The sequence below is a fragment of the Pinus tabuliformis genome, chromosome X (genome assembly GCF_031772625.1).
Source record: "Pinus tabuliformis cultivar Carrire ecotype Pingquan chromosome X, CPIR1, whole genome shotgun sequence".
NCBI lineage: Eukaryota > Viridiplantae > Streptophyta > Pinopsida > Pinales > Pinaceae > Pinus > Pinus tabuliformis.
This window is the reverse complement of record NC_142308.1, coordinates 484,556,049-484,583,013: the sequence shown is the minus strand read 5'-3', so window position 1 is coordinate 484,583,013 and position 26,965 is coordinate 484,556,049.

Genomic DNA, 26,965 nt, shown 5'->3' with positions numbered 1-26,965 from the left:
TGTCCACCTTTGCTAGCAACACCTTTTTGTCTTCTGTCATATCCCTCACAAAGTTATACTGAACATAAATGTGTTTTGTCTTTGAATGATATGCAGGGTTCTTTGCCAAGAAAATTGCACTTTGTCTATCACAGTCTATCCTTATAGCTCCCTGTACTAACCCCATACTTGAACAAAATCTCTGCAACCAAACTTCTTCTTTGCTTGCATGAGTGGCTGCCATGTATTCTGCCTCTATAGTTGATAGTGCCACTACAGATTGTTTCTTACTCATCCAAATGACTGCACCTCTAAATAGGTTAAACACATACCCACTTGTAGATCTTCTTTGATCCCGATCTCCAACCCAGTCTGCATCAACAAAGCCATGAATATCCAACACTCTATCCAATCCCGGTCTTCCTTGGTAGCACAAACCATAATCACTAGTGCCACGCAAATACCTGAAATCCGCTTCACTGTTGTCCAGTGCTCCTTCCCTAGTTTCGACATAAACCTGCTCAATACTCCCATTGCATGTGCAATGTCTGGTCTAGTACAGACCTTCGCATACATGAGGCTACCGACTGCACTTGCATATGGAACACGGGACATGTCCTCTTCCTCTTCTTGTGTCTTGGGACACTATTCAACAGATAAATTTACACCTACAGGAATAGGAACCTTCACTTGTTTACTATCCTGCATATTATACATTTGCAATATTGTCTTGACATACTTCCTTTGGTTTAACCACGACTTCCTCTTTGTCTGATCTCTTTTAATTTCCATGCCGAAAATATAGTTTGTAGCACCAAGATCTTTCATGTCAAATTTGGAGGACAAATGGGTCTTCAAATCTTGGATAGTTTCTTTTTCATTTCCAACCAGCAACATATCATCCACATACAAGACCAGATAAATAACACGGTAACCAATTAATTTAAATTACACATAGTGATCGGCTTTGCTTCTGGTGAAGCCAAGTCCCAGTATAAATATATCAAATTTCTGATACCACATCCTTGGTGATTGTTTTAACCGATACAGAGACTTCTTTAACTTGCATACCAGTTCTTTCTTACCCTTCACCACAAATCCTTCAGGTTGCTTCATGTAGATCTCCTCTTCCAAATCCCCATGAAGAAATGTTGTCTTCACATCCATCTATTCTACCTCAAAATCAAAAGCAGCAGCAACAAATAAAAGTAATCTAATAGAAGCTACCTTGGCAACAGGAGAAAAAATATCACCAAAATCAATTCTCAGCACCTAGGAATAACCTTTTGCTACCAAATGAGCTTTGTATTTCTCCACCTTTCCTTCTGCATTTATCTTCTTCTTGAACACCCATTTGCTGCCAATGGGTTTCCTTCTAGCCGACAACTCCACTAGATCCCAAGCCTCATTTTTGTGCAAAGATGCCATTTCATCAACCGTGGCCTCTTTCCATAGTTTGCCATCCTTTGAATCTATTGCTTCCTTCACAGTTCTGGGATCATCGTCAGTAATTAATAAAGCAAAATTTGAGTAGAAAGCAGATGGACTATACCTTTTTGGCTGCCTTCCTTCTCGAACTGATCTTTTCACACCTGAAGTTTGTGGCTCTTCATCTTTTGATTCCTCCTTTGTCGTAGAGTCTGATTCTTCCTCCTTAAGCTCAAACTCTATCTTCTCAGGTTCCTTTGGTTGGACTTCATTTTTAATAACATCTTTCACCTCTTTGAACACCACATCTCGGCTGTACACAACCTCCCTTGTTACTGGGTTCCAAAGCTTATAACACTTTAAACCATCCTTATACCCAATAAAGATGCACTTTTCAGATTTACTATCCAACTTGGTTCTTTTCTCCTTTGGTACATGTACATATGCATCACATCCAAATACACTCAAATGTGAAAGAGAAGGTTTCTTACCAGTCCATACCTCTTGTGGAGTCTTATCTTCCAATGCTGATGAAGGTGATATGTTGACCAGGTAACATGCAGTCTCCACCGCCTCTACCCATAATTCTTGTCCTAACCCGGCACCACTAAGCACGCTTCTTGCCCTTTCCATCAACTCTTGTTCACTCTTTCTGCAACTCCATTTTGCTGAGGTGTATATGGAGTAGTCTTCTGTGCTGCTATACCACACTTCTTACAGAATTCTTCAAATTCCTTACTGCAGAACTCTCCATCGTTATCTGTCCTCAGCACCTTTCTCTTCTTCTCTGTCTGATTTTCCACCAAAGCTTTAAATTCTTTAAACATGTCAGAGACTTCAGATTTCTTCTTAAAGAAATATATCCATGTATTCCTTGAGAATTCATCTATAAATGATACATAGTACACAGACTTACCCAGTGATGGAACCTTCACAGGTCCAAACACATCACTGTGCACGAGCTCTAATATCTGTTTCGCCCTCTTACCACCAGAGGGGAAACTCACCCGATTTTGCTTCCCATATACACAATTTTCATAGAAATCAAAATCCAGAGAGAAATTACTCATACCTTCTACCATACCTTTACCATGAAGTATTTGAAGGCCCTTCTCCCCAATATGTCCAAGCCTTTGATGCCACAACATGGTCTTCTCTCCAGAGACCACTAGATTTTTTGCGCCACTTTCAGGAACCACGAAACTATTGCATCCATCAACAACAGTGCCACCTTGCAACTTGTACATAGTTCCAATCCAAACTCCCCGCATCAATACCAACACTCCCAAAATCATCTTGTGGGTATCCTTATCGAACACTGTTTTTACACCTGCATCATCCAACTTTCTTACAGAAATCAGATTTCTAGCTAATGCAGGAATATGCAGAACAGCCAGAAGTGTTCTAACCCTTCCACCTTGCAACTTCAACTTTACTTTTCCCCGACCAACGATTATAGCCTTCCTGTCATCTCCCAAGAAGACATCACCACCATCATATTTCTCATACTCGCAGAACCTCTCTATGGGGAGTGAAGTGAAAGGATGCACCTGAGTCAATCAACCATGCCTCATGATCTACATGTGTACTTGAAGAAGCCAAGTACACATCCCCACCTTCATCTGAGGTGGTTTTTGCCTCTGCAGAAGGAGCATCATCAGATCCCTATCCTTTATCAAGAGCTCTAGATTTACAATCCCTTTTGTAGTGTCCTTCCTTTCTGCATTTCCAGCACACCACCTTTATAGGTTTTCTTGGAGATTTAGATCTCCATCTAGATTTAGATATCCCAGTCGATGACTTATTTTTTATTCTGTTCTGGGACCTCCTTGTACAGACAAGGCATCACCATTCTGGCTCTCCATATTTTTCCGTATCATCTCCTCCGTCAGCAAGGATGAGACTATTTCATCAAACTGAAAAGCAGTTGCATTGCTACCTATAATAACCAGACTATCCCATGAATCTGGTAGAGAACACAACAAACTAATGCACTTATCTTCATCTGAGATTCTAATATCAACAAACAATAACTGACTTACCACAGTATTAAATGCATTCATATGCTCTGTCACCAAGTCTCCATCTTTCATCCTCAGGTTATACAGCTTTTTCCACAGGAACAGTTTATTCACCAAAGACTTAGATTGGTACAAATTCCCTAACTTTTCCCACAAAGCCTTCACCATAGCTTCCCTTGATACATTCAGCAATACTGAATCTGAGACACACAATCGTATTGTTCTCTTTGCCTTCCGATCCAACTTCTTTCATTCTTCATTGGACACTCCCTTTGGTTTAGTACCCAGATCTACCGCGATCCACTGATCTTTATCCACCAATAGATCCTCCATCTTGAGTTTCCACCACTCAAAACTCTGACCATTAAATTTCTCGATCTCTATCTTTTCACTGCTCGCAATATTCTTTCACCACCAGAATTGATCTCGCAGATCTCCCACTGAACAGGGTCTACCACAGGCCTGAGCGAAACCCCTCAGCAACAAAGGCATCCCCTTGAAGCCAAAACAACTCTAATTCCAAATATAGGTTTTAACCCCATACAGAAATTACCTGCATACGAATTCTAAAACACAGAAAATAAACAATGCGAAAGCATAACACATAAAACACATATACACAGAGATTTTCCCCTGGATCCCAAAACCGGGATTACTAGCTTGATTTTTTATTATGTTCCTTTCAATGTTACAATACATATTTATACATGCCTAAGCATCTAATACCATGGACCAAAAACCATCGCGTCCAAAACCATGGACCGAAAACCATCGCGTCCAAAACCATGTTGCGAAAAATCATGAACAAAACCTTAGGTAGGTCCGCCCAACCTAATATAGGGTCCAAAAACAAAATTTTCTGGGGCGCTACCCTGGACCGCATAGAGTGGGGTTACCTACACCCCTCAAACCCCCTGTGACCCCCCCGCTACGCAATCAGCGCAATGAAGGGGGGGCTCTGCCCCCCTTCTAACCCCCTGGTTAACTACGTGGTCTAGTCGTGGAAAGAATATAACACAACCCAACACATCGTTGGTAATCTCCTTAATAACATAAGGCCCTAACTAGCGCATCCTAAATTTTCCAGGGAATTTATCAAACTTACTATCATACAACAAAACCATATCGTTTACCTTAAATGTGCGCATCTTGATGTGTCAATCGTGCCATGCCTTTTCATGCTGCTTTTGGACTTGTTGGTGAAACCCAGCGAAAAATCTTTCTTCTTTGAGCTCATCTAGTTGCACGAGCCTCTCTTCTAGGGCTCTGCAATCTGTCATACCTATGAGTGCTATTATGTGCAGACTAGGCACGATGTATTCCATAGGCATTACGGCTTCCACACCATAGATAAGCCTAAAAGGGGTTTTTCCCATCAGATTTTTACATGTTGTTCGATAAGCCCACAATACTGTAGGTATGCATAGGTCCCAATCACTTCGTTGAGCATTGCAAACCTTGGTCAATGTGTTTTCAAGAACTTTGTTGAATGCCTCCACTGTCCCATTAGCTTGTGGGTGATAAGGTGTGCTCTTTTGGTGATACACCTGAAATTCCTCCGTTAGTGCGCTAATCATTCATTAAGGAAGTGTGTACCATGATCACTCATCAAGATCCTTGGACATCCAAATCACATCAGTACATGCTCATATAGGAACTTTGCGGCAATTGTGCCCATGCAATCCTTCACCAGTTGCGCTTCTGCCCAACGAGTCAAGTACTCCGTCGCAGTGATAATGTACCTTGCTCCTATCTTCCCTTGTGGTTGAATGGGTCCTAAAAAATCTATTGCCCACTTTTCAAAGGATTGCAACGTCATTTGTGGATTCAAAGGCATTTCATCCCTCTGCGATCACCTGCCTGTTCTTTGACATACATCACACACCTTGCAATATGCTTTTCAATCCTGATGAAGGGTTGGCTACCACAACTTGGTGCATAGAATCTTCTGTGTGGTTGCCCTCCCTGCATAATGTCCTCCCGCGGCACCCCCATGAGCGTCTGCGAGGATGCTGCTTTGTTCAAACTCAGGTACATACCATCGCAATATCTCATCAGTCCCCATCTTGTATAGATGCCCAACAACGACAGAGAAATCTTCCACATGCACCACTAATTCCTTCTTTTGCTGGACAGAGTATCCTTCTGGTGCGGTTCCTGTTGTTAGGAAGTGTATTATATCCTCGAAATTACCATCCATGACACGCACTACAAATAGTTGCACGTCAGGCAATCCTTCTTCCAAGTTAGTAGGTTCCTCTCCTGTTTCAAAGTGCGACAAATGATCTGGTTCCATGTTCAATCGTCCAAGCGTCACAATAACTTCAAAATGGTACTCTTGGAACAATAAGAGCCATCTGCCGATTTCCCCCCCCCCAACACAGGCTTATTGACCAGGTACTTCAGCGTAGAGTGATCCGTATACATCTTAAAGTGGCCTCCTAGCAAGTAGTGTCGGTACTTTTGGAGCGCGTACACCATAGCTAGCCCCTCGCGTTCAGTGGTAGAATAGTTCTTCTCTACTTTGGATAATCTGCGGCTTGTGAATGCGATAGGGTGGTCCAAGCCTTCTACCATCCTGTGTTAGTACTGCCCCCAACACTATACATGACGCGTCGACATGTACATGAAACTCTTTCTTCCAGTTCGAGAAGACTAGAATCAGCGTGGTAACCATCTTTTCTTTCAATATATCCAAGCTTTTCTTACATTCATCATTCCAGTAGAACGTGACATCCTTCTTCAACAATTTTTCCATCGATGCGATGATTTGGGCATAGCCTTTGATAAACTTTCTGTAATATCCCGTATGTCCCAGAGTAGCACGCAACTATTTCACACTCCTCGGCGCTTCCAAGTTCAGAATCACCACGATCTTCACGGGGTCTACCATCAACCCTTGTCTGCAAACCACATGCCCCAATAGGTTCCCAAAAGGAACGCAAAATAGACACTTCTTGAGGTTGAGCGCGATCTGGTATCTTCGACAAGTATCCAACATCAAGTGCAAGCTCGCGACATGGAGCTTAACTAGCCGAAATATAGTCCAATCATGAAAATATACCTCCAGGAACTTATGAATAAATTCCTTGAATGTCGCGAAAACCACGCGCGAAAAGATAGCAGGCGCATTCTTCAATCCAAATGGCATTATAGTGTATTGAAAACAACCCCACTCAGTCGCGAAGGTTGTCTTTCTCCTATCCTCCGGCGCGATTTTGATTTGGTGGTACCCAAAGAACCCATCAGTGAAGGAATATGCTTCCTGGCCACCTACATTGTCCAACACTGCATCCATGAATGGAATCAGGAAAGGATCATGCACAAAAGTGTCATTCAATTTTTTGAGATCCACACATATCCTTATCTCATCCTTTTTCTTCTTCTCTTGCACCACCATTAGGCTTACCCAATCGGATTCTTCCACAGGCTCAATGATGCTTGCTGCTAGCATTTTGTCTAGCTCTAAGTGGACCTTCTCCTTGTATTTCGGATTTAGGTGGTAAGGCATCTGCTTAACTGGCTTTGCGTCAGGCTTTAACGTGATCTTGATCACTCCTAGATCTTCGATTATTCCTTTCAAATCCGTAAACTTGGTAGGGAATAAGTCTTGATATTCGCGGAGTAATGCAATGACCTTATCCACTGTCGTGTTGTCACAGTAGTCTCCAATCTCCGCGAATTTGGGTTCTGCCTCCACACCAATGTTCACCTGTTTAGTTTTCATCGGCGCATTATATCAGGGTTCTCAATATGTGGTCCTTGAACCTCATGGTGGCCTTCTGTTTCAGGAATGTTAATCTTCTGTTGATCCTCATCCTCCTCTTCAGTAGTTACATTATAACATTCCAGCGCACGACTTAGTTGATTAGCCCATTCAGGCTGAATCAGGTCTACAGGATCCTGCAGTATCCTAAAGATGGCTGATTTCACCTCTTGTAGCGCTTCATCAATACTGTCAAACCTGTCCTCAAAATTGAATGTCATCAAAAATCCTTCGCGCAGGATGTCCCATGGCGGAGCTCTATTTCTATATACCAATTCATTGGGATAACATCCAAGGTATGATAGAATAGGTGCACCCACTCAGGTTGTGGATTTTCTCCATAAGGCTGCGTCCATTTGGCCAGATGTGCACGCGGATCATTCTATCCATCGTACTTTTCTGTCAATCACATCTTAGGCTTCCCAAATCATGCTCTCATCATCCTCCTACATTCGCGCCAATCATCGAAGCTTCCCTTGTGCGTACCCCACCATCTTGCGGGCATAGAGCACAGTGCCTAGTCCAAGGCCTGGAAGCATTGCTTTTTTGGTACCTCCCTTTCAAAAGCATCCAAAAAGATATCCACCTCATTTAGACCATCATAAATAGGCAGATTTATTTCCTCTAACGACACACAACACAACGACTGGGTCATCATGTTGCAATTCAGCGTAGTTACCTCGTGTAACCAATTTTGCCAGTGTTCTATTTCTTTGTTGGAGTCCAAAGTGCAGGAACTCTCGCGATCCCACGTAATCTGTCCATCCGTGGTGGGATTCACCCAATCTTGGTCTCGTGCTGGTATCTTATAGATGCAGTCCAGATCATCATCACTCCCATAATTGCGAACTAGTTCAGTATAGCGTGATCCTTTAGCAGGATCGAGGGGTATTATTACGCGGAGTGATTTCTTCTCAAAGATCACCTTTCACTTCTTCAAATTGATTACCCCCTTCATATCGGTAGCCCAGTCAATTCCCAAGAGCACAAGGTAGGGATTGTTGTCATCCACAATCTCTATTACTTCAAATATGCCAGTGCGCTCGCTCCCTCAGTATCCATGGTCACCCCCTGCAGCTGCCCCATGGGTATGATTTTCTGTTGATTTGCCATCCTTAGCTAAATTGGAGACCATTATAGCACAAGTCTCCCCATTCGCTCCCAAGTCTACTTTGGTAAGACATTCGCATCTAACCCCAAGTCCAAAATGACCTGATCCATTTTGTATTCTCCGATCTATGCGGTGAGTCTCATTTCATGCCCTGTCCTTATCTTATGTTTACCGATCTTTCGGACTACGCGCAGTTCACCTGGCATGGTCCCAGCACATCTATTGATGAGTTCTTGTAACCCTTTTACAGCCTTACTATCACGCAGTAACTTCATACAGGTTTCCAGGAAAGTTGTGAGCATAGAAGGGTCCATCTCCGGCTTATGCTTATCCTTGCTTCCTAAGGTAGAGGCCTTAGTGAATCTCTTCTTAGCTTCCATGAAGGCTTCTTGAGCACACTCCAAATCAAACTCAACCTCTTTTGTTGGGGCTTTACGAACCCATGTACTGTCTTCTGGTTGTTTCCCCTTGTCATCTCCAGTCATGATTCCACTCTGGAGCACTATATTTACATTCGGATCTTCCTCACGTGGTTCAGACCTCATCATCTGCAAGTTCTAAGTCGGGGGAGGTGATAGTGCCCCTTTGTCACCTATCCTAGCTATCAGCGTATGACAGTCTTCCATTTCATGATCAAACAGCGTGCAATACTTGCATGAAGGATGCGTTGGATTAGTGCAATCGCAGGCATAGTGTCCTGGTCCTACGCAATTGTAGCAAATCAACTATCCTCAACCTCTACTAGGTCCTCCTCTGCCTCGGCCGCGTCCGCGCCCCTGAAATCCTATCCGTGCCATCCCTGCATTCTGGTCAAGGGATCGTGTTTCAACCTGGACCCTGTAGGTGGGATTTCTATCCATCATCAATTCATAGCTCCTGCAAGTACGCTCATCATGTTTTACCGACCTACAAAAGTTGTAGAACAACTGTTGTGGTGCTTGCACATACTTCTGTAGCAAGTGACAGTTATCCGTGGCATGTTTTCTGGCTACCTGCCAGATATCATTCCATAAAGTAGGCGCCGTGCTAGGTCCTACTTGAGCTTCCGGCCTTAAAGGCATCGGTTCTCCTCTTGCGAGGTAATTTGCAAATATTGGACAATGGTCTTTGTCATGCCCGTGACTCTTGCATTTCAAGCACCATACCTCCTTGAGTACCTCTGGCCGAACCGTCCTGTCCTGCTTTAGACTTTGCATCTCAAGGAACAGATTCTTTAGCTGCACATGGATCTGTTGGACTCCTAGATTAGGATCTTGCATTGGAGTCTCATGTAGTATCATAGAAATCTCCAAGGCCTCTACCTGAGTTGTTATCTTTTGTTGCGACAACGCATTCCTTAAGTGTGGTAGTAGCAAAGACACAAACCACTCACAATGATGTCCATCTTTCAAGTTCATTTTGGCTTTGTGGATTATACATTTCAGCCTCTGATCTAGTTTCCAAGGCGTTTCACCTGGTTGCATCGCGATATCTTTGAATCCCACAATCAACTGCACCTCATATTTAGGCCTGCTAAATTCCCTATTTATTGTTGCTTGGATGTCTGCTACTCCAACATTCGGGTTACCGTTAGAGTACTTAATATACCAGGTTAGTGTGTAATCCTGCATAGCACTAACCAGTGTTTATTTCTATATATAATCGTCTGTAACACCTTGAGCTTCCCATACAGCCCTCACAACGAACCAAAATTGGTTCGGGTCCTCATTTCCAAAGCCTTTGAACAAAGGCAACTTCACTGTATTTTCCATACTGAACCGCGGTGGAGGCAGAGGTGGTACGGGTGAAGTTGGAGGCAATGGAGGTGAAGTCGGAGGTGGTATTCGCAGTAATCATTGTCTTATTAACTGAATAGAACTTCACGAAGAGACCTGCGCTATCGCTTCTTCATCCCTTCGTGGAGGTGAAATCAAGGGGCTATACTCTGGACCATTATTTCCTCCATTCCTGTAATTTTTTCGGCTTTGCGTAGTCCTGAACATCAAGGTAGTTGCATAACCTGTTTTTCGCACAACAACATTTTAATCCAAGTATTCAAAGATTTTACGTACTTACCTCGCGGTCCTTTGAAGAAGCGTCGCTCCGCCTCGCTATGGCTGGCTGAGGTGTCGACGTGAATTCAGTCACAAATCCTCCTATGACGTGATCGAGCCAATGATCAACAATGCGAGTGACCTTATCCTCCAATGCTTCCAACCTTCGCACTAGCTCTAGGGTCCACACAATAGGACCCTCAAGTTTCCACCTTCCTTGGCTATCTGCTAGCTTCGTGATCCACTCATACAGCTCAATAGGGAAAGAACAGAAAAAGATTTTGTGGATCTATGTATACAGTTATCAGTCCAACCATTGTTCTTTTGATAGTCGTGAGTTTTTGTTCTCTTGTGCCACGAATTCGTTGATGTTTCTATCCAACCAGTCTCCAATCTCCTTCTTAGTTGGGTTCCAGTGATACGACATCACACATCTCTAATGCAGATTCTAGTCCCGGCAACGGAACCATTTGTTGGCTTGAGGGGGCCTGACCTAGGTTCAACATTAGTTAGCCAAACAAATCCCTACACTACTGGCCCTTTCAGCATCAGCCCGCGAAGCGTGAGCCGAAGTCTCACCCGTAGCTATATGGGGGGATGTTGGAACCAAGTTTCCACACCCTTGAGATGGTTGTGATGTCAGCTTATTCTGGCTATACCTACCTTCGCATAGGTTTCTTAGTCCTCTGTTCCACCCTTCAGCACCTTCACGAAAGGGTACAATTGGCTTTCACGCAAGCCTAACCTGGGGCTGAGGTACTTTCTCGTTGCTAAGGCAGTGAACTGTGTTATCTCCCAAACTAGGCTAAGTGTATTACTTATCTTATTAACCAATCTTAGTTAGCTTCACATAAATAGAAGTTCTTACTTACGTTCACTTAACCAACACATTTACATACATTCGTGCACCATATAAGCATTATAAGTGAAATTCATACCCAACGTAACAAGATGCATAAACAGGAAATAAAGATGCAGAAATTGTAGAATACTTCTCTTTATTGGTAATTCCAAATGATTATAGACTTGAACCGCCTTGTGCACTCAGATACAGGGGTCCGCGCACTCAGTTGCAAACTTCTATCCTAGGCCTCTGCGCACTCAAGTACAGAGCCTCTACCTACGCTAAGACTTAGACTTCTTGCTCTAGGCTATGACTCTGTTCATTGTATTCCTTTTTTTTCTATCAAACTACTTAGAGCTTAGCTCTATTTATACAATCCCATGGTCTGTGGACCATGGGGTAGATATTTTATAGCTGACATTACATTCCCAAAATAAGGGCAGACAACCCTATGACTCTTTAACACCTACGCACTCCGCAACCACAAAATGCAGAGTCTTTACACTTGGATTACAAAATTTGACCAAAATATGGGCTTTTAGCCCCAAAACTGCCCTTGGGGGATCCCACGCCCAACAATTCCTCAACATATTTTACTTTAGTTGGAAATTGTGTACCTGAGATCACTAGGGTGGTGCCACACCCTATGGTGTTATCTTAGCTTTATAGACCTGGTGCTATCTTATTTTTACAAACTAGAGAAACACAATCCACAGGCTCTATTCCCACAGACCAAAGGATGACAATCCAAAACCTTTATTCCCAACCGAAGCATAATCTTAAGCAATATATAAACCCAAAAATACCTCGATATATTATTGAACAGTATGTCCCTGGGATTGGTGGAGTTGTAACCAACCGTACATGGGGTTGGAGAGATATCCTAGAGGGTCAAAATGTTGTAGGGTATTGTTGCTCATTGGCATATTTGGTCGATTCATCGCAGATTCATAACATGGGAAAATGATACAAGGGATTTGCATCAGTCTATCCATGCTTCCTAACACCCTAGCTAGATTTTTATTTTTTTGTCTTTTACAACCTAACATTCTTGGAAAATATCTATTCTAGTTTGGCAAGAGAGAAAGTTGTTTTCTCTGTGGTTATCCATCTGAATAACAATATCTCTCTAAGAACAACGAAGCTCAATCATAGGGTACGTCCGAGATTCTGTTAAATGGATTTCGGGTGAACCAAATTTGGATTTCGAGACAATGGGGCATTAAGGGTTTTACAAAACGCAGGGCAGGGGACGTGACCATAGGGCCACAACATATCAATCATCCTTACCAATGCTAGCAAGAAATAGTGAGGACCATCTTTGGTTTTTCTAAGAGGCATCGAACTAGTACATATTCCATCTCTTTTAGCAGAGGAACCAATCCCATATATAGGGTAGATTGTTTATGTTGTGGGATAGGAAGCATGACGTGTCATGTGCCAACCTTTTTACATGCCAACCTTATCAGTGTTTGAACGAGTTACCCCATAGTAAGCCACTTCCAATGGTTTTGTTTTAATGGTGACTTTCTAGTTTGAAGGTAAGGAGATAAGGAAGGAAGAGGGAAAAGCCAGTTGCGATCCAGTTATGGGTATGAGCTGCTTTCTGAGTTGAATCACATATGTAAGCATGATACAATGTTAAGTGGCCTGGTTCAGCGCATTCATGTTGTGTTATGGGGAAAAAGACACTTGTCCCTCATGTGAGGGCTCACAGGGTGCATTAATGTTGTTTTTAACTTCATTATGTTTAAAAACACTTTAATGGCTTTAATGGCTCTAACTAGCCTTTCCAAATAGTGAGATTGTTAGCCGATAGATACACTAGATGTTTTAATGGACTGAGATTCAATTGCATAATTGTGAATTAGAGATATGAATGTTCATCGAGCACTCCAGATGTTGCGACATGATATATTAAAGGCATATCTTCATGATAGTTGAGATATTTTTGGGAACGGATAGAGGTCTATTTTTATATGTTGCGTCATGATCTATTAAATATATATCTTCATATGGTTAAACTCAATTCCAAATGAAGCCAACATTGCATTCCAAATACCTACAGAGAATCAGAGTTGGCTTTGAAACTCCAAAAAATCTGATAATAATTACAACTTTCAATAGAATGAGTGTTGAGCCATTAGAAGTTGAGAGTTGAGCCATCAGAAGTTGAGAACATCGAGGAAAGTTTTTATATTGTGGTTTCAGAATGATTTGAAAAATTCCATGCTTGTTTAGCTTCATTTTTGGAATGTATAGTATTGATTGTAATGCTTACTTGGTTGAATTGTTTCATCATTTTGCAGGCTTCATCTCGGTTCTTTAAGAAACCAACAACTTTTCCCTCAAATTTAATCTAATTATATATGAACTTGTAGCATTGAACATGTGGCAAAGTAGATTTGTATTCAATCCCATAACACAATCAGAGAGAGAAACTGTGAAATAAATACATGGAGGTTGTTGGAAGTTTGTATTGCAGTTCTTGATAGCTAGGGAAACATGCTACAAGCTTGAAAAGTGTGAAGCCATAACTGGTCCTAGTCATAGTGTTGTGGTAACCAAGTCTGGTGCAGTTTATACATTCAGCTCTAACACCTCTAGACATCTTGGCCATGGGACAACAAAAGAAGAATGACATCCAATTTCAAATTCAGATTTCTTCACACATATCCATGGTTTCTCATGCAAAGGTATGTTACAGGTAATGAGTGTGTTGTCAATAAACCATGACAAAATTGAAAGAACCATTGCTAGATTAGTCTAGGTTGCACACATAATTTCACAAAAGTTTAATGGTTTAATGTAGAGGCTATGTAAGGTTGGTGTCAAGCAACAGCTAGGATATTCAATCCATACAATTTGTTGAGATTTACATACAGTTGTTTCACTTTCTTGGTTGGGTTTAATTATCTTTCTATGATCTTAGAAAATGCCAGATTGTGGGATATTCATCCTCAAGGAAGAAAATTTGAGATGGAATGATGTATTATGGGGGCTTCTTAGACCTATGCATAGGACTGATGAGCTAAATTATTTGCTTGTAGGTTTTCCCCTTAGATCATGAATACGGATAAAATCGTGTGCTGGTGAGAGTATACAATGAAGAGAAAAAACAAAATTGAGTAATTTCCCTTCCTTGAGGATTTGGCATTTTTGAAGTTGTTGAGGGATTGTCCTTCTCATTTCCCAAGGAGCCAATTTCCACGCATGATACAGTTGCTGTTATATTTATATATGAACTAGATTTGAGGTTATCACCTTAATAATTATATCAAATCACCTCAATGTTGTGTTACCAGGCACTAGAATTTGGCCAGCCTAAGTTAGTAAGGCAAAGGAATAGGATAATAACTTAGCAGGTGGAGTTTGAATTCCTTTGTTTTCAAACTATTTGAGTAATGGTATAATTGTTGTCTTTTCATTGATATATGTTTTATTGGGGAAATGAAATTGTGGCTTTGGGATGAAATCCTATTTTTGAGGATGCAATTTTGATGCTAACCTTGATGTCAACTACATATTTACATTTGACTTAAATTGGTTGCGAAACTTTAATTTCTCAAGGATAAAACTGGTAGCAAAATAATGGGGCCTAATAAATTTTCCATGAATGAATTTTGTAGAAAGTTTCTCTCTGTTGTGAAATTCATCTCTATTATCAATATTGGGAGATTTTATGCATCCGTGATGGTATGCTTAGGAAATATATATTGGAAAGTGGTTGTAGGGTAGGTGAAGCCGTGAACAAGAAGGAAAAACTTTGTGCAAATGTGTTCAAGTAAAAAGAATTGCAATTGCTGGTAAATCAACGAAAATTTAGTTCTTCCCTGTAAAGGTCATCTCTTACTCTTGGGCTTTTAATTGGTCTATTGAGGTGCACTTGGGCATTTCATTGTGAATTGTAAGCCCAATCCACATTCGTAGCTTTGTTTTATTTACTTCCAATTTGCTTGAATGACTGAGTATATACTTGTGCAATCAAGCATGAACATCCAACCCAGATGATGCCTAGAGTTGGAATTACCTTGCATTGCAGATATGATTGAGAAAATAGGATAGAAATTGTTTATGTTTTCATTCTTCAGGGAAACTCAAATTGAGTGTACAAATTGACACGAAAGTGCGGCATCCTCTTGAAAGCAATTGAGCTTGCAAGGAATTGGTTTATCTAGAATATGCGTTCTGAACATTAATAATTTATGTTCTTTTGTAATTAGGTAGATCGATTTGCATGCCTTGGATTTTGGCATCTATGATTATTGAATTTATGTTAGGAAAAAATGAGTTGTAATAGGTAAATTGATTCCCAATCTTGAAATTTCCTTTGAAATGTCAGTATGTATGGGAAGTGACATACTATCTCCATTATAATTATGCATAACAAAAACATTTTGGAAGAGACAAATCATTGCTAGAATTGTAGTTCACTTTCTTTGAATTCATGTATGTGCAAACATAACACATTATTGCAATCACTGCCATTGGGCTTGAGTGGAAGGGTGTGAATGGGTAAATTGTTACCTAGCCAGTAGAACTAATGTTCATTTGCTCAAACCATAACATGAGTCACTTTGGATATAGATATCTTGACAAATCATCCTACTAATATTATTCTATATGTTTAGTTGTTTGTTGCACATTAAGTTTTCCACATGAAGACTCACCAAACTGGATAGGGATCCACCATTTCATGCCTTGTTGCTAAGCAAGGTTAGATTCCACACTAAGTTCATTAGATTTCTTTGTACTAGAGGAAGCAACAATTTTCCTATGTCCTAAAACCATTAGAGGTCAATCCTCTTCTTCTCGGAAGGAATTATATGTATTCGTAAGATTCACATATAATTGGGCTTTATAGTGCTTGGTATCTTATTACTGTCATGTATGTGTATATAAGAGAGTATTACTATGGCTTGGGTGTAAGGAATCCTTTCAGCTTCCTATATTTTTGGAGTACCTGTGATGGTTTCCAATGTAGGTGAAAGTTATTTGGAGAGGTGATTTATTCTCTAAAGCCTTAATCATTAAGGTTGAATTGCCTAAGATTGTTTAGCCTATGAAATTTGTTTGTGTTATGTTTTATTAAATTGACAAAATCATTATCCCTAAGGATGGCCACTGTTTTTCTTGATTTAAATGGTAGGATATAACGAGATCGTTGTCTCTAAATATTCGTGGTGAGACACTCTTTTTTTTATCATAAGATGCTTACCAAGTGGCACATAGATATTGAGACTCTAGTAGCAAGTTAATTTTTATTTTCCGTTGCACTTTAATTTTCATGATCCAAATCATCAAATTGCTACACTTCTATATGTGTCAATGTGCATCATTTCTTGATCCTGAATTCCATGGTTCTTACGTGACTTGGCTTATTCATGAGGATCAAGGAACTAAATGCAATCAAAATATCAAGAAAATATTTAATATACAACATTCACATATATTTTTTGGCTATGATATTATCATCTCGAAATTCAAGATTCATTGTGTTGAAATATGGCAACAAGAATATTCCAATTTAATTTGTCCTTGAATTAAATTGTGAATTAAAATTGAATTTAGCCTTGATAGCTACTTGGAAATAATTAATTAATTTATTTTAAATTAATTAGTTGGATAAATTCAAGTTAGAAGTCTTTTTGAAGTCATGCAAGAGTTATCCCTTAAATTAAGGAGATAAGATTGAGTTATATTTGAGTTGTAATTAGTTAACTCAGTTTACTGAGCTAAGTCCAGTTAAATTAGTTCCAAACTGTTTGAGTAACTAATAGTGAGTTAACAGTCAGTTGATGCATTAATGCACTCAACTAGTGCTACTCCAATTAACTGAATATTCCCTCATCAGAAACTCATGCATGTCTATTCTTAGAAAGACCCAGTTGAGATTAATGTTCAAGGATAGTGTACTATCAGTTGCATGTGTTTTCTCATGGAGAAAACTCAAGCATGCAGTCAAAGATTCATCCTTGACAATTGCACAGTTTTGAAGGCTTGGTTTTCCACTTGGTAATAGGCTAATCATCCACAAGGAACAACGCAAGGAAATAGGAGCTTGGAGGGCAAAGAGGAAGGTTGGAGAGAAGCCAATATTGCTTGTGAGCATCTGTAGGGATTGTATTGAGAGCTGGCTAGCTGTGAGAGCTAAGGATTAGTATAATTCCTATGTATTTCCACCATGTATGATAATACAATAGTGTGGGTTTTTTATTTGAGACTTTCCCCAAAGTATTTTCATGTGTATTGTTCCATTGATTCTTCTTCTACTAGTTATATTGTTCAACTCGATCTTTAAGCTTCTACAAATTGATAGTAGAAGTAGGTTATAGTATTCTGCTTTGATTTATATTGCATTATAGGGTTAACCTATCTCAGATTTTCTACATGGTATCAGAGTTGTGAACAGCATACTGAGAAGAGAATTCGAAGTTTGAATTTCAAGGTTACAGTTGAAAATCGAATTCATATCATACTTCAAGGTTGGGCAATGGAATTCTATGGCTTGAGACTCGAGTATGCCTTGGAAGGTAGCTCGAATTACATAGCATGGAAAAATAGAATGGAGGTTGTATTAGAAGACAATGGCTTGAAGGAATTCATTGATCAAGAAATCCCAAAGCCAACTTCAACTAATGCACAAAAGTTGGCTGAGTGGAAGAAGTGTGTGACGAAGGTGAGATGATCATCCTTGAGGGAGTTCGAGACCATATAATCTTGAGTCTCCATGGGAAGGATACTCCATTTTTAATGTGGAAGACATTAAAGGACCTCTACCAGAACAATAGTGACCAAAGGAAATTGGCGCTCAAGGATAAGCTTCGAATGAATCAAGATGGAGAAGGGTGATACTATTTCCACATATCTTAACAAGCTCACCACCTGCAGAGATTAGTTTGACAGTGTGGGAACAACTACTGTCGATGATGATATGGTGAGCCTCGCTCTCCTTAGCCTTCCAAAGAGTTGGAATAGCTACCAGGACTCTGTGAATGGAAGGGAGAAATTGTCAGATTGGGAATGACCCTGGTTGGATCTTATGTAGGAGGAGATCAAGAGGAGCACACGAGATGGTTCTTCATCCAAGAATGATGATGAAGAAAATCTGGCCTTAGAAGGTAAGGCAATGAAACGGAAGGGGAAGGATTCTCATTTCAAATCGAATTCTTCTCATGGAGGGAAGAAAGGTGACATGTCTAAAGTAAGATGCCTTAATTGTCACAAGATGGGACATTATGCAACTAATTGCCCATCGAAGAAGTCCAAGAAGGTATCCTCGAAAGGATCAGAAGGTGAGGCATTAGCCTCTCAGTTCGAAATGGACTTTACCCTCATCGCATGCATGGTGTCATCGATGATGGGTTGTGTCTGGTATCTTGATAGTGGAGCCTCATTCTACATGACCGGTGATAAAAATTTATTCAGTGCCTTGGAGGAGAAAGACCTCAAGATGTGCATATAGATGGGTGATGATGGAAGGTATAATGTTTCAGGAGTGGGCACGGTTGATTTTCAGAGGGAGCATGGAGCTTCTCTCACCTTGATAGATGTGATGTATGTGCCTGCACTAAAGAAGAACTTGGTATTGATCGCGAATTTGGAGGACAAAGGCTACTATGTTGTCTTCAATAAAGGAAAGGCGTTCCTAAGATACATAGCCACAGGTCAGACCAAGAGGATAGGGATTCGGGTGAAGAATATCTATAAACTAGAGGTAGATGATTGTGCAGCATTGAGTACGAAAGCATAATTGGTGCAAAGCCAAGACATTGGCGAGTTGTGGCACAGGCGGTTGGGCCATTTGCATCATGGGGCTTTGAAGATAATGCAGCAGATATCTACAAGACTTCCCAAAGGTAAACTTGAGCAAGTTGACACATGCAAAGGTTGTACCTTGGGAAAGTACACCAAGTCTTCCTTTCATGATTGAGACAGTTGAGCAGAGGCTATCTTAGAGCGAGTTCATACTGATTTGTGTGGACCATTCTTGACGGCATCCACAACGAAGCAAAGGTATTATGTGATTTTCATTGATGACTATTCTCATAAATGCTGGATTTATTTCATGTAGAAGAAGGACCAAACTTTGACAAAGTTTTGTGAGTTCAAAGCTTTGGTCGAGAAAGAGTTAGGGAAGAAGATTTAGTCCTTGAGAAGCGACATCGGTGGAGAATATGTCTCTCAAGATTTTAAGGAATTTTGTGCAGCGGAAGGAATTAAACGAGAGTTGACGGCACCTCATAACTCACAACATAATGGGGTGGCCGAGAGGAAGAATAGAACTATTGTAGGGGTAGCATGGGCAATGTTGCATGACCAAGGCCTACCACTTCACTTGTGGGCTAAGGCATGCAACACAGCGGTCAATTTGCAGAATAGAAGCCTGCATTGCATACTTGGGATGAAGACACCAGAGGAAGCTTTCTCCCATAAGAGACCAGATGTGGGTCACCTTAGGATCTTTGGCTCATCAGTATATTGCCATGTGACAAAGGATGCATGGAAGAAGCTTGAGCCGACAACAGAGTTGGGGATATTTGTGGGGTACATTGATACACCTCACAACTATCGGGTGTACTTTCCTACCAGTCGGAGGACAGTGGTTCGTAGAGATCTCAAGTTTGATGAGCAGAAGGCCATGTGAGTTTCCCTTGAGAGGGAGCTCCAACTACAGGTTGTGGAGGAACTATTGGTTCTTAAGGAGGAGGATCCTCAGACTGATGCAGAGTAACCACATGCAGAGGTTCCAGGAGTGGAGACATCCACTCAAGCAGAGTCTTCCAGAGATGGACAAAAGCACACAAGAGAAGCTGACAGATTGTTGGAGGATGCGAGAGAGAATGTGGGAGCACCATCTTCTTAGCACAGACAAAGGAGGTCACCTAAGAGGTACACTGGATACATGGCCCTTGCTGGGGAATGTCTTGAGACCAAGCCATCTTCCTTTGAGGAAGCAGGGCAGCAGCCGATTTGGGTTGATGCTATGGTGGAGGAGTATGACTCCATAATTCGTAATAGTGTTTGGAACGTGGTTCCAAGACCAGAGAACAAGTCAATTGTGAGTTCCCATTGGCTTTACAAGGTAAAGCAAGCTGCTAATGGTAGTGTGGAGAAGCATAAGGCAAGATTTGTTGCCCATGGATTTTCATAGGTCAAGATGATCATGTTGCTATAGTATATTTCAACAGAGGAGCAAGATGCTGACATTTTGGAAAAGGCATTGTCAAAGCGTAAATTCGAGTTCCATAGAGACAGGATCGGGGTGGCAGATAATCCCTTTCTTGTTGAGAGGGAGTGTTGAAATATGGCAACAAGAATATTCCAATTTAATTTTTCCTTAAATTAAAATGTGAATTAAAATCGAATTTAGTCTTAACAGCTACTTGGAAATAATTAATTTATTTATTTTAAATTAATTAGTTGGAGAAATTCAAGTTAGAAGTCTTTTTGAAGTCATGCAAGAGTTATCCCTTAAATTAAGGAGATAAGATTGAGTTATATTTGAGTTGTAATTAGTTAACTCAGTTTACTGAGTTAAGTCTAGTTAAATTAGTTCCAAACTGTTTGAGGAACTAATAGTGAGTTAACAATTAGTTGATGCATTAATGCACTCAACTAGTGCTACTCCAGTTAACTGAAGATTCCCTCATCAGAAACTCATGCATGTCTATTCTGAGAAAGACCCAGTTGAGATTAATGTTCAAGGATAGTGTACTATCAGTTGCATGTGTTTTCTCATGGAGAAAACTCATGCATGCAGTCAAGGATTCATCCTTGAGGATTGCGCAGTTTTGAAGGCTTGGTTTTCCACTTGGTAATAGGCTAATCATCCACAAGGAACAACGCAAGGAAATAGGAGCTTGGAGGGCAGAGAGGAAGGCTGGAGAGAAGCCAAGATTTCCTGTGAGCATCTGTGAGGATTGTACTGAGAGCTGGCTAGCTGTGAGAGCTAAGGCTTTGTATAATTCCTATGTATTTCCACCATGTATGATAATACAATAGTGTGGGGTTTTTATCTGAGACTTTTCCCAAAGCATTTTCATGTGTATTGTGTCATCGATTCTTCTTCTTTTGGTTATAATGTTCTGCTCGATCTTTAAGCTTCCGCAAATTGATAATAGAAGTAGGTTATAGTATTCTGCTTTGATTTATATTGCATTATCGGGTTAACCTATCTCATATTTTCTACACATCGAAGAAAATATTTGCCAAGCTTAAAGATAAGCTAGACCTAATAGACCTAGTTATTGGAAAGTATAGTGATAGTATCTAGTAGCATCCTTGGTTGCAAAGAAACCAGAGGTCACTCAGGTATGTTGCTCTAAACCATTCTCAATGTCAAGTGATCTATTTTACTGCCTTGTGCTTTAGTGCAAGATAGCACATGCTCTGGAAAAGAACAAACATTCAGATTCAAATATCAACTGGAAAAAGTTTGATGAGAGGTACCATTCCACTTGTCATTTCACAACAGACATTCTTGTAATGAATTACGTTGATTTCATTTTTACATGGACATATCAAAAAATTGCAAGAAAATAATATTGTCCTACTAACTTGTGTATTTTTTACTTTCTTGAAAGTGTTTCTTTTACAAATTAGATAGAAATGATTCCATGCAACATCCAAGAGGGGTTGAACACAAACTAGTCTACTTGCACAGTCAAAGCAGTTGTATTTCTTAATATTTTGATAGAAAAGCTTAAATTCTTGTGTTTTGACTGTAGAACGAAGTAAAGTATGCTTCTTTTATTATCATAAACTAAACTTCTTCCTCGTTTGATTCCATGGATTGGCAGCTTGTACAACTTTATTTCGAATGATGGTGTCTCAAATCTTTACTGAAAGAAAGGCTTGATTTTGACTTGGATTGTTGAGCTTCCTGCTTCGAAATTTGACATATGAATGAATTAAAATATTTTCATTAGGTTACTAATGCCCATGTTTTGCCTTCACTCATTAGGTAAACAAACAAAAGATGCGATGAAAGATGTAATAAAAACCAATATTTTTAATCCATCAGTGCATAGCTAAAGCACATGTTTTTGGGATTTGGAACCCCAATAAACACAACTTTAAATCCATCACTCTTACCATTGAACCACAACCCATTGTCAATTTGATACTTGGTATGAACCAGTGAGTAATGCTGATAGGAATCCAAGGGCCACCCTCTGTGGTTATGACTGGTGATATTATTCAATTTTGGAGTTTTATGTATGGATTATCAAATGAAAAGCTTGGTTATTTTCTCAACATGCAACATGTCTTTGTCCTTCAGTACTAGAATTTCCAATGTCTCAATCCACCAACATTTCCCATTGATATAACATTGTCATTTTCATTCACACAGCTGAGGAAATAAGGTCATTATTATATCCCCCTCCCACTTCACTTGATTATGGATTCATAGCCCCCTATCTCTTCCTTGTCCTTCTTCCTCCTTCTTCTCCCTAATGCAGTTGGGTTACCATAGCTTTGGGTCCTGCTGGGGTTGTGACCACTTCTTCTTCCTTCTGTTGTTATGTGGGTTGCACCATTAGGTTCTTTCCCTTCTTGTTGTTGCAACATTCTTCTATAGAGTGAGAAGTAGAATTACAAAAAACAAAAATTATGGGCTTCCAATCTTCCTATCTATCAGGGAAAACTTATACTACTAAAATTGTTTGCTCTGAACCCCTTCTATGACCTTCTAACTGACACTTCCTTCCTTTCTTTGAAGACAGACAAACAGAGAGTTTCATCTTGTTACTTTGATACTTGCACTTGTATTCTGATCTCAATGGGAGGCCTTTCAAACGTTAAAACCCTCACCCTCTTAATCAGGGGAGCGACTCCATCCTCTATTTCGGGAAAATAGAGCAATAAATCTAGCAGAGGGATTATCTTCATTTACACAAAATTTCCAGCCAGAGGTGCAGTTTTAATGTGGGTCTGCTGCTAAAACTAAAATGGGAGAAGCGCCCATAGGGTAAGTTATAGATGGTAATTACTCCATTTTTCCGCAACAAAAGAGATGGGATCTCCTTTTTAGACTCTTTTCTTGGGTATTTGTTGTATCCATATTGACTGCCTGAGCCAACTTCTTAGTTAGAGCCACTTTTCTTTCATCGGGTAAGCGAGAACCTGAGCTGAGTTATTTGGGTGGGCTGACACCAATCTTGAACCAACCACACACTAGCTTTAACCTCACGTCCGTCCAAAGCACATTTATGGCCAACATCTACTCAAGGAAAGCTCGCCCCCTAAAGCTAGGCCTTTCCATGACCTTTCCCCCCTCCTTAGTAGTCTTGAATTCCTACCTACATGGATAACTTGGAAAAGTAGGGTAGCCTTAACCCAAACCCCAACTAGCTCAGACCCCAGCTAGTTAGCTTCATGTAGTGGATACAACCCTAATACTTTTTCTACCATAACTCAATATAATATTTGTCTTAGAATGTGATGCCCCCGGTAAAGGCATAAAAGTAGTACTCTTTCAAGAGGGACGTCCATTGGTCCTTCTTTAATGGGTCGATCTCTCTCATCTTAGAATACGAATAGTAAGTACTTGACATGCTCTTTTATTCTCCATATCTTGGTCTTAAGAGGCTCTTAGCAGCCCTGATGCCACTCATCATAAATCTAGAATCCCATTTTTTGGATATGACCGACTAGCATCAGACTGATTCTTGACGAAGATTATTTCAACCCATGGCCTAATAATAATATCCCGCCCAGGGAATGGGATTTGTTACTCAATGAATGTCTAGTTGTATCAAGTGATAAAGATAATAAATATATTACTAAATCACCATATTAAATGAATTCTAAATATTAAGATTTAGCTGGAGTAATTCCTTGCATTATAAGAACAATATGGGCGGATGGTCCCCGTGAATCACTATATGATCATTATACATTCATTTGTCAACAAAGGTTTTCAATCCCTCGTTTTGAGCATGCTTCCTAACTCTTGGTGTTTGTTCAAGTTGTACTCTAAGTACCCCACCATCTATTCCAATTGATCCAATAACAAAATCTATTGATCTGAGCAATTTCTTAACTAATAGATTGAGCAGCGGCTTGGAGGCCACTATTTTTTATTCGATTCATATCCCAGAAGTCCGAGGAGAGCGGAGAGCGATACTTGAAACGACTATCCATTAAAAAAACACCTATGCTTGAACAATGTGACGGCCAAATTGAATTACTGAACCTGACAAGCAATCATTCCCCATTGCAAGACCACCTTGATATCGGCACACAATCTAAATAATGGCACCAGCTACAGTGCTTATTGTTGGCATTATGATTCAAGTGTTGTCCTTGATGGCAACTCACTCAGTGGATGGTACAGGTGCTCAGAGGTTAGTACAGGTGATGGCAACTTAATCAGAAGACAGATCTCAGTACAGCATGCCAAGGAAGCTCATACACGCTGTTTCGTTAAGCCCAAGTCGCGTGTACACGCTAGTTCGATTCAGAAAAAGCGCGTGTATGTGAAAAGGTTCCTTTGGTTCATGGTGGTTAGTCCTTGGAAGTTGTGCCTATGATTTCGGACCATTATGTCTCGACGGGCGTGTCGATCCCTAGTTTTAAAGTTGATGGTATTGTGTTACTATGGTTTTGGCTCTTGGTATTGAGAAAGGCCTAAGGCTATATAAGGAGAAGAAGATCATTAGGCAAAATCATCTTTCGACAAGGCATGAATATCTAAGAAAGAAAGAGATCTGATATGCAGGTTCTGAGTTGCATGATCTAAGCCAAGGAGAGATCACATCGGTTAATGGAAGACTAGATCTAAGGATAGATCGGGATCTAATGGTTTGAAATGCACTATCATGATATGGTTGATTATGCGTATTTCTAGATCTGCATATTGTCGCAATGTTACGTTCTGAGTCTAACTAATGTCTGGTACAGCTGCAAATTGAGAAAGTTTATTTTTAGATCTGTACGCAGGTTGGCTTCGGTAAAAGAGCGTGTATACGCGGGTTCTGCTCATTAAAGTAGCGTATATCTTTTGAAGCTTGATTTGGGTTTACAGTGGGGTCTGACTGTTATTGCAGAGTTCTGTAGTCTGCTCTGTGTTCTGGTAACTGGTGATTGACAGGGTTCAGTGGTTCAGTGATTCAAAGTTTGGTTGTTTTATGCTTCAATGATCTGTTGTGGAAATTGAATGAATTGTGGTCTTCAGATTGTAATGTTGTGCTTCAGGAATATCCAAGTCTGAAAATGTATGAAAAGTGATACCTGGAAGAAGGAAGATTGTAGGTCAGCACCTACGTACTAGTATCTTGGCTAGTACAAAAGCAAAGGGGGTTGGAGCTCCCTTCCAAGGAAGTTTGGAGAACGAGAGAAGGTTGAAGCCTTCTGCAGGTTGTAGCCTGCGTACTGGTATAAGGCTGCACCAGTACAAAAGATTGTAAACTGAAGTTTCATATTAAGAAAGATAGAGACAACTTGCAGCAGGTGGTTTTCACCCACATTGGGTTTCCACCTTATATCTTGGTGTTCATGTGTGTGGCTTTTTATCTGTTCTGTTATACTGCACATGTTTACTGTTAAAATGATGAATAATGTCCTGATGCACTTAATTGAAGAATAAGCTAACTAAATTGTGAGTTTTCTGCTTATACGCTGTTTTACTTCGTCACAGTAGCGTGTACACGCTGGTTCACTTAACTGAAGTAGCGTATATGTTTCTGGGCATTTGAAAAGTTTGATTAATCTGATAATACTGATTCACCCCCCCTCTCAGTATTATTTCCAACAATTGGTATCAAAGCAGGTCCTTCAGAGAAGCTTGATCGCTTGAAGGAAGATCATTCATCATGAGCAACTACGAGAAAGAAGCATCAATCAGGCCACCGGTTTTTGATGGAACAAATTTCAATTATTGGAAGGTAAGAGTTACTGCATATCTTCAATCTCTTGGTACAGAAGTTTGGGACATTGTAGAAACAGGCTATGCTTTTCCTTCAGCTACTCCTACAGATCCAGCTGAGAAAAAGGCATATGAAACAAATGCAAAAGCAGTCAGTACTCTATTAGGAAGTATATCTCAAACAGAATTCATGAAGGTCATGCACTTCAAATCAGCAAAAGAAATATGGGACAAAATGATCACTAGCTATGAAGGAGATGAACAGGTAAAGCAAGCTAAACTTCAAACACTCAGGATTCAATATGAGACTCTCAAGATGTATAATGATGAAAGTGTGGCTAATTATTTTCTTCGGGTAGATGAGATTGTTAATTGTATGAAAAATTTGGTTGAAGAAATAAGAGAAACTATAGTAGTTCAAAAGATTCTAAGATCTTTATCCCCCAAGTTTGAATCTAAAGTATCTGCAATAGAAGAAAAAGAAAATCTCCGTGTTCTCACTATGTCTCAGCTACATGGAATTCTAACCGCTTATGAAATGAGGAAGGGAGGTCCATCTGACAGAAGGGAAGCTGCTTTTAAGGCATCAGGAAAAGAAGATTACTATGAAGCAAGCCATGTTCCAGAAGAAGAGGAAGAAGAATCAAATTTTGTCAGAAATCTTCAAAGGGGTTCTGGAAGGTTCAGAGGTAAGCTACCTTTCAAATGCTTTGCTTGTGGGAAAGTAGGTCATTATGCTGCAAAATGTCCTTATAAGGATAAAGGAAAAGAACCTGCTAGATGGAACAAGAAACAAAGTGCAAATAGGAAAAGCTACTACACCCATGAAGATAGTGATGGCTTATCAAACAGTGATGAAGATGAACAAGGTAATAAATATAAGCTGTTAATGGCATTTGAAGATGATGATT